At 40.2% G+C, this 8780-nt stretch overlaps 1 protein-coding gene across 4 annotated transcripts in view; it reads left to right on the forward strand.

Annotated features, from left to right (window-relative positions):
* RBMS3 (RNA binding motif single stranded interacting protein 3) overlaps positions 1 to 8780 on the forward strand; it is a 660983-nt gene that overhangs the window by 461558 nt on the left and 190645 nt on the right. The gene's annotated exons all lie outside the window — the stretch shown is intronic.

Raw genomic sequence — 8780 nt, forward strand, 5'->3', positions numbered from 1 at the left:
CAACACGGTTCTGAGTCAAAAATACAAGCTATTGACTTCCCATGCTTTTGAGCTTTGTGCAGTCAATTACTTCTGCAMGGTCCTGGGAGAAGCTCCCTATCCTTCTCTTGGTCTCTGAGGTGGGTGAAGAGGAGGAGGAGAGCTGTYCACTCCCTGCTTACTTTCTGGCAGAAGGACACAGCAGAGGTGCAGGCACATGCTGTGCCTTATAGCTCTAGTGGAGAGCCCTTGCTGGCCGTGCTGTCCCCTCTGCCCCATGCAGAGAGAGCAGTGCCCGCTGCAGAGGCTCCCCTGCTGCCCTGTGTTCCCTGTGCCTCAGTGCTGCAACACAGAACTCAGGCTTCCCCCTACCTGCTTCTCCATTGTCCAGTTTTCCTTTTATTATGTGGCTTTCCCTTATTTATGTCCCTCATTAAAAGTCGATTTATTCATTTTACAGTCCCTGTCTTTTCTTCGTCCCAGCCTTCATTTATTAGTGASCCTCTTCCATCTTTTTCCCGCCTGACATGAAGTATTTGTGAAAGCCTTTCTTATTCCCCTTAATCCCTTTGGCTGGGGTGAACTCCCCTTGCTTTTCTGTTACTCTCACTTTCCCTGCAAGTCTTAACTGATCCTCTGTAGTCCTGTGTGGATCCTCTCTATTTCCAGCATGCCTGCTTTTTTTCCTTTAAACCCTCAGAGCAGTCCCTTGTGAAGCCTCACTGGCTGCTCCTTCCTTTTCTTTGAATTTTTCTCTATCACAGGGACTACAACAGACWGCGTTTTCATTAGAGTGCCCGTCAGGATTCTTTTGCTGCCTTCTGCACTCATGGCTGCTCAGAAAAGGGGTTGGATTTTAAGCACCCCTTTGGGAGGAACAGGCTACATCCCTCCTGCCCACAGCTCCCTCTTTCAATTTGCAAATGAAAACTAGTAATAAGGGACAGATTAAACAGCATCATGCCTGGGTGCACTGCTGAGAGAGGCTTTTGATGTGCTTGTGTCTTGCTTCTGAGGCATGTAGGGGTATATTATGTAAATAAAGACATATTTGTCTGTACCATGACATCCTGGGTCGCATTGCTTCGCATAGATGGGATCTTYTTTTCTGTACTTGCCACTTTGTGAATGTGCACACGTCTAAAACATGCTGTGCCAGTGAGTTCCACAGTTTTATTAATGCTGTATAATTGTTTTAGGCSTCTGATTGTTTCATACGATGTTCTCTGCTTCTTCAGAGAAGGAAGTGTGGAAGGAAGAAACAGGGCACTACTCTTCTGTAATCACTCTCTCCATGCTGCTTAAGATTGAATTGAATTTTATCCTAGAGGCCATTTGGTCTGACTACTTTAAATCAACACTTAATATCTTTAAAAAAAACAGCGTGGGGTAGCTTGGTGAACATACATTTTGCCTAAGCAATTTTAAGGTGTGGGGTTTTTTTTAAGTTTTTTTTCCTAGCAATATTTATATCTTTAACTGATTTCAGACAGATACGTGAGACATATATGGGAAGATGCATAGACATTATTTTCCTTCTGATAGCAACAGTTACTTTATGAAAAAGAAGGACATCATCTGCCTAATGCTGCAAGTGAAAAACATATTCAGCATTAACTTGGCTAGTATCCATACGAATATCTACTGCAAATGAAGTAATAGGTGAATATTTCAGTGACCCTTGGTGATGAGTAATTCAGTATCCACCCAGTAATGTAGCAATATAGAGATATGTGAATAAGGCATGAGGTTGTGTCTGTCGCTAGAGTGCCTGTAAGCCCCAGAGCAATGCAGAACAACAGTTGGGAAACCAGAAACACCTTCCAAAAAGAACATGTGTCAGGCCCAGGGTCCCAGCCCCAGAGAACGATTCCAGATGATTTTCAAAAATGAGGTTATTACATAAGTGCATAAAATGAGATGCCTGTGAATGCATGTGATCACCAGAGCTGTGTGACCAGGCATTTTGAATCTGTCTCCTGCTAGAGGGAGAGCACYGCTTCTAAAATCCTTTTACCTCGCTGTTATTGTAAGTGGTAGATAGGTARAGTCAAGTCACGCTCTGGATTCCAGTAATAAGGAAGCAAAGTGTCACAACCCGTGTTCCCTTTTCATTCCCTCTTGTTCTGAAAGCCCTGTGAGTTTATTAGCGGTGCTGTTTTGAAGGGAAAGTGAGCACMGGGATCAAAACTGCCTTGTCATGTCCTTGTACATGGTGGGAGCYGAGCTCTGCCGTGGGCTTGACAGCGAGCCCTGCTGAGCTGCACTGGTGCCTGTTAGGCTGTGTGTGTGCTAAGAAATTGGTAGCATCAAGTGGTGTGTTGAAATTCATCCTTCCCTCCRCATGAGGTACTCTCTCAGCACATGAAGGAATAATTCATGCTCAAGACTTTTTGGCATAGGTATTACTGACATGATATTAAGTGAGAGTGAACATGTAGGTGGAGGCACTGGGGTAATAAAAAAATAATACAAAAAAAAAAAAAAAAAAGAGGAGAATCAGGAATCCTTKCATGGATGTCATTTGTTAAAAGCCTGGAAATACTGTAGGTGAGATAGCAATATTAGTGGCATGCAGGGGAGCTGGCTCAAGGGTAAGCAGTGCAGCTACAGTCCCRGTACTATCTGGAAAGGAGGAGATCATTCTTGTTGAAAAGAAAGTGGCTGAGTAAGGATCCACAAAGAAAACCAGGAGTACTATGGTGGTCTAACCTTGTGAGAGCACTTCTGGCCGCAAACAGAGYTGAAAATGCTTAGTGGGTAAAAATGTTAAGCATAAATAAAAATAGGCTTACGTTTGGACTTTTAGTAATAATTATATTAAAATGACACAATTCATTAAATAATGCAATACATTCACATCTCTAAATACACAGCAGCTGTTCGCTTCTGTSAAACACGATTCCTTTAGGGACTGAATAGAGAAGAGTAGCATGCTGGCTTGCATGGTAATGTCCTGATGAGCTCTGGGCTGCAGCTTGCCCCCARCATTGATTAACAAAGGGGTCTCTCTGCCAGTGCCAGATCCTGAAGGTGCCCCTCGGGCTGGGCAGGAGGTGCCAGCTGGGCAGAGTAGGGTAGGGAATGATTGGATACAACACAAGTCTTGGAATTGTCCTTCTTCGGACAATGTGTAGAAACTGAGCATTAAAAGATGTTTCAGCCTAGGGCTATAAGCAGATGAATTTGGCWGGCTGTGCTGTACTGGAGTTAAAGCTCATGAAAAGATTTTATTTTAAAATTAAAAAAATAATAATTAAAAAAAAAATTGAGCTGTGAAAAAGCCTGCCCCTGCTACTTGAGAGAGGGAATTGTCTGAATGTAGTGTCATCCTTGCCTAGCCTTTGGTTATGGAGATCCTTGGCCAAGCTTCTAATATGTAATAATTGATAGAAAAAAATGCATTGATGCACCAATTAACCAGCCAGTAGTTGTATTTCCATTGCTTTCCAAGCAGAGGGTCTTATCCTTCACACYGAAACAGGAAATGTTCCAAAGTGTAGAAAATAGAAAAGTCTTACCAGCAGATGACAGGCATCTGTGAAGAGCCTGATTGTTGACATCATATGGTTCCTTATCAAAGGTTATGAGTTGCATATCTCAGACTGCCATGCTTCCTTTAGAGACATCCCTGGGCATCAAGAAGTATAATTCAGACSTCAGTTTCTAATCAGAATGAGAAAGTCTTTGCATCTTCTACCAGTCTTTACTCAATTAAGGGATTTTACAGAAAAACATCTTTTTGCAATAGAATGCTGATCCTGAAGGTATTATATGTGACTTTCATGTTTTACCCTTTCAATAGATTCATACATGACRTTTTACTTTTACTTCTGACAAATTTGAGTTTCATATTATGTTGAATCGAGTATCAGGAGGTTTGAAGTCCTCCTGATGCAAGAAGTTAATTAAGGGTTAAAGTTGGCTCTGTGTGCCAACATCTGTAGAGAAAGTGACAATAAACTACAAAATTAGAAGCTCAGAGCTTCTAATTTCCTTGTGAATTATTCTTTCCTTGTTCCTTTTATAACACTATACTTGTATAGACGGATCATGGTAGTTTATTTTTCTTAACTGGTGGTGGATTTTGAGTGTTTGTCACCTGTGCTCTAATATGATTTGTTTTATTATATTGAAGGTTCTTATCTTGGTAAGGATTTTTCTCTCTTCTGCTTTATTTGGGATTTTTTTCCCCCTCTTCACAGTAGTATTTTTCAGGCACAAGGTTTTCTTTCAGAATCGTAACAGAAGTTTGATAAGAACACTCTAGAGAATGAAATTCTGTCATGAGAAGAGGCTTTAAAAAGAAAACCACGATTTTATTAGCTGGTAGACTAAATTGTGTGGCCTGACATTTGAAGTTTGAGAAGGCTCTGTGAACTATTGGTGAAATCGAGCATAAGCACAATGATATGGCATTGACAGATGTACTGTTTGGGTACTACATCCTTATCTACTGCTGCTTTATGCTGAACAGGTGAGCTCACCCACTCTCTGTAACCCCGGAATCATAACAAACCTGCATGCAGAACCTTCACCTTTCAACCTGCATCCCCAGGAGTCAGTCCCTCACCTTTGGGGTCAAGGAGAGGCAGACACAATATTAACACAGTTTTCCAAGAGTTAGCATCCACCCTGCTTTTAATTCTTAATATAACCTAGGTATTTTTTTTTCAGTCTTCTATTTATCTGTTTTCTTTGTGCCTTTACCTCACACTGAGCCCACAATGGAATGTGATGGTGAAATTGCAATTAAGTGCACCTAAATAAATGTRTGGCTTTTAAATTCTTTTGTTTGTGAACCACGTAAAGCCAGGCCTCTGGAATGCAGTGGGAAAAAGAAACTAATCTGTCTACAGGTGACTTCTGGTTTAAAGGAAAGGGGAAAAAAACAGAGCATCTGCATTCCCTTTGTTTATCCTCTGAGGATCACAGAGGTTGTCCTTTCTGTTTTGGTGAGATTAAGCATTTGCAGAGGTTACAGGAATAGGGATACTGCAGGTTAGATATTAGCATATTTCCTGTCCAACAGAGAGTTGGCCTTGCAGTAAGACTTTAACTCTTTCTTTTCCAGAGCCACTGATAAAGATTGAATTTTTAGCCTCTGAATTTATAATATTTTCTATGCATTGTAGCAGCAGTAAACTAGTATTGGAATAATTTAAAATAAACAATTAACATTTTATTAGTTCCACTCAGTTTTGTTTGTTCTGTAGGGTTTATTTTAATTTCTGTTCTCGCCTGACTCTTTCTGCTCATCCRGTTGCCATTGTTTTTCCTGACATCCTTTTTGCACAGAAAACGGCATGGTGCTGTTGTCCGTGCTCAGACAGTTCCTCCCTGACTAAGGAGGTACTTTACCTCCTGCTGTCTCATGTCTGTCTTCACAGATGAAAAAAATCCACCCAAAACCTAAACCTCCAGAGAACAGCTTGAGCTCTGTGATACTTTTTCAATGGGTAATACAATCCTATGCAGTAAAGACTAAGCAGCTAAATTCAAGCACCTCTGCTGAAAATGTCCATCTAGCATCTTTCCTGCTACAAGAGTGACAGCCCTTCACATTTTCCTCTTAATTTGTACCCTTTGGTTGACTATAGTATTGATTTGTGCATTAGGGATGATTTAATCTTTCTTCCACCCTCTTATTAAGARGGTTTGAAACCCTACCTGGAGTCTTTATTAGCTTTTGACATCACAAAGGGAAATGTCAACACATAATGAGATAAATTTCAGCATCACAGAAGACTGGAATACAACTTTCATGAAAGATGGATACAGGCAACACTTACCAAGATAAAAAAAAGCCCAAAAGACAGAACCCTTCCTTTTCAGCATCCATCCATCTTTCTGTTTGTCTGTTGCTGCATTATAGTATTTATTAGAGTTTGTCTTGCTATACAATGGATTGCCAGAATCATGATTAAGAAGCTTATTCAAATGAATTAAAAATGTTTAAATGAAAAAGACCCGGAGAAGTAATTGCCAAAATTTAATCAAGGATTTAATTTGTAGCACAGACCAGCCAAATGGATTTTGCCGTTTYTCACAGCACTGTTTGTACAAGGAAATTAAAAAGTATAAAGAGTCAAAGACTCAGCAGTGTAACCCTTTAAGAATATTGCAGTACGCTCACTTATTCTCATTAGCCGTATTATATCAAACTTGCTCCTGAGGGCTTGTAGTTTGCAAAGCCAGACCACAGACAGGGGAAAAAAGATGATAGCATTTTTTCCAATGTCATAAATTACTGCCAGCACACATTAGATGATTTCTTCATGCATTGCTGTAAGCAATGGTAGGTTAAATATCCCCCTTCTTAATGCCACTTAGTAATAAATGCCCTCATTTTAGCATGTCATCTTTAGCTGAACTGAAATAACTGAGACTAAAGAGCTGTTGGGGTTTGAAACAGAAACATTTCGCTTGCRTTTACTGCTGAGAAATACATACATGGCGCCATTATGCTGTCTCTGTTTCATTGATGATAATAAGGTCTCATCAAGCCTGACGTATCTGTTTGAACATGTTTTGCAGAAGTCTAATCATTAAGTAATATGTATCCCATTTCATCCATCATTTCCGCACAAAGGGCCATACAGCGCAATTGAGGGAACAATACTTTATGAGCCATGAATAGCTGGAGCAATGAAAACTTCCAAGTAGCGTATAACAACCCCAGAACTGTGCTCCAAATTGCAGTGCTGAAGAGGTAGGAGGAGAGAAGAGAAGTCCCTGCTTGTGAGGAGGAGACCGAGATCGAGTCCGCATTTCTTTCTGATTAGTTGTGGTTGAAGTAAGTGTCCAGCAGAGCGCTGAATGCTCGGTCTCTTTCATAGGCAGAGAGGGAAGTGGCTGCTGCAGTGCTGCACTGCCTCGCAGCCGCCAGGATGGGGTAAAAGGGTTTGGGGTCATTCAAGAACTCTGAAATCCCTTTCTTCCAAAACTGCCGACAAGGACGTCAAAAGACACCAGACGAATAAAACATGCGAACCCTAAATGTTGAATGGCTTCAGGGTAGCCCAGAAGAGTTTACAGATTCTCTCCTAAGCCTAAAATTGCATTAATTGTTTTAAAAACGAGAAGGAAAAAAAAAAAAAAAAAGCTTCATATTTAGTACATACCTGAGGTGAATCATACCAAGTGTAATAGCACAGAATGGCAGATCAGTGTCCAGCACTGGGGGCAGGGTGCAGTACAGTGAGGCTGTTCCCTTCCTGCAGGGGGAAGGATTTGGTATTTGTTTGCAAGTTTAAACGAAGTGCTATGAAACTGGTGATTCCCACCCCTATATCTGTCAGTGAGACAAAGATGATGTTTACCTCTTCTTTGTGTTACTTCTGTAGCACCTGGTGAGTATTGGTGTTATAGCAGAGACACAGGATTAGTCTCTCCCAGCAAGAGGTAGTATCTGACACAATAAGATATTTCTAAAGATATGGAGCCTTTCTGAGAGCAGACACAGGAACCAGCTGTGGCTTTTTCCCTGTTTCTCTGCCCCTGCAATTCCTGGGAAGTCCTGCTCCCTTCACATTTCTCCTGTCCTGTATGTCAGAAAAGGAGGGAGGTGGAGCTTTTGCAAAATGAAAACTTTCTCCTCTTGAGATCCTTGAGCTCATGAACTTGCTCAGCTTGCTTCTGCTCCTAGTCATTTTTGGTTTGCATGATGYTTTCACACAGTTGCTCTCTTCACAGAGCATTTTTAATTTAAGGCATCTCTTGCTTGCTCAGTTAAGTGGTTATAATTTTATTTGCACAGCAGAGGAGTTTCTGATAAACAAAGTTAAGACATTGGAAAAGGAGGGAGTCCAAAATGCAATGGTTGAGTTCCAAATATTTGAATTTTGTTCCTTATCCAGCCTTCTGAGCATTCTAAAGATTGTGGCAGAGTAAATTATGCAGCTGCTTCTAAGCAGAACTTTAAAAGGTCATTTTGTTACATGAAATCTGAATTAAATGCACGCATGTTYCTACTTCTTGTCTCCCTTTTAGACACTTACATTTCTATAAACCATGGTTACTATGCCATGTAAAGTTCTTGCCTTTAAAAGAACAATTAAATATTTTTGAAAAAGAAGAGCAAAAGCATTAAAGTACAAGTTATCAGTGGCTATTATCATTCCAGACGTGCAAACATTATTTTCACAATTTATTCTAAAACCAGTTTTGTTTGCCRTTGAATTTCACCTATCATATCTCTTTACATTTACATTGTAGGATTTCCTGTGTGTTCAAACTGTTTTCAGTTRGTGGGGCCCAACTCAGTTTAGTTACTTTCCTTGGTCATAAATGAAATCAGCTTAGGTTACTTTTATATTGTACCTAAACCTATACTTTTTAAATTTTATCTAAACTCACATTTCCCTTTAAACTTTTAATGGGTTTTTTTTGAGTTGAAAAACTAGCAATTGATAATTTTTTTGTTGTTGTTTTTTCATTCATGGTGGCTTTCTGGAAATCTCTCCTTTACTGGGATGTTTCAGGAATGCAGTTATTTGTCCAGGATCATTCTGAATGTCTGCATTTCAAAATGGGAATGAATAAAGGTGTTCCATACTTCATCATGGGATTTCCTGAGCAGGAATATCATCTGTGCACAAGCTATTCAGCCAATGTGTTGCAGGTCTGAAACATCAAGGAAAATCTTGGACAAAAGGTCTTTTTTCTTTTTTCCTAGAAGAAAATGTCACTGAATAAAGCAGGCAAGTCCAGAGAAATGATAATCCATGGTAGTTGGTAGTCCTTGTCGTTTTGCTCTTAGCAGGAAAGTCTTTCAAGAACAGAATACAGAGACTTCTGTC

The sequence above is a fragment of the Malurus melanocephalus genome, unplaced genomic scaffold (assembly GCF_030028575.1).
Source record: "Malurus melanocephalus ecotype Western Australia unplaced genomic scaffold, MMel_1.1 scaffold_361, whole genome shotgun sequence".
Taxonomy (NCBI): Eukaryota; Metazoa; Chordata; class Aves; order Passeriformes; family Maluridae; genus Malurus; species Malurus melanocephalus.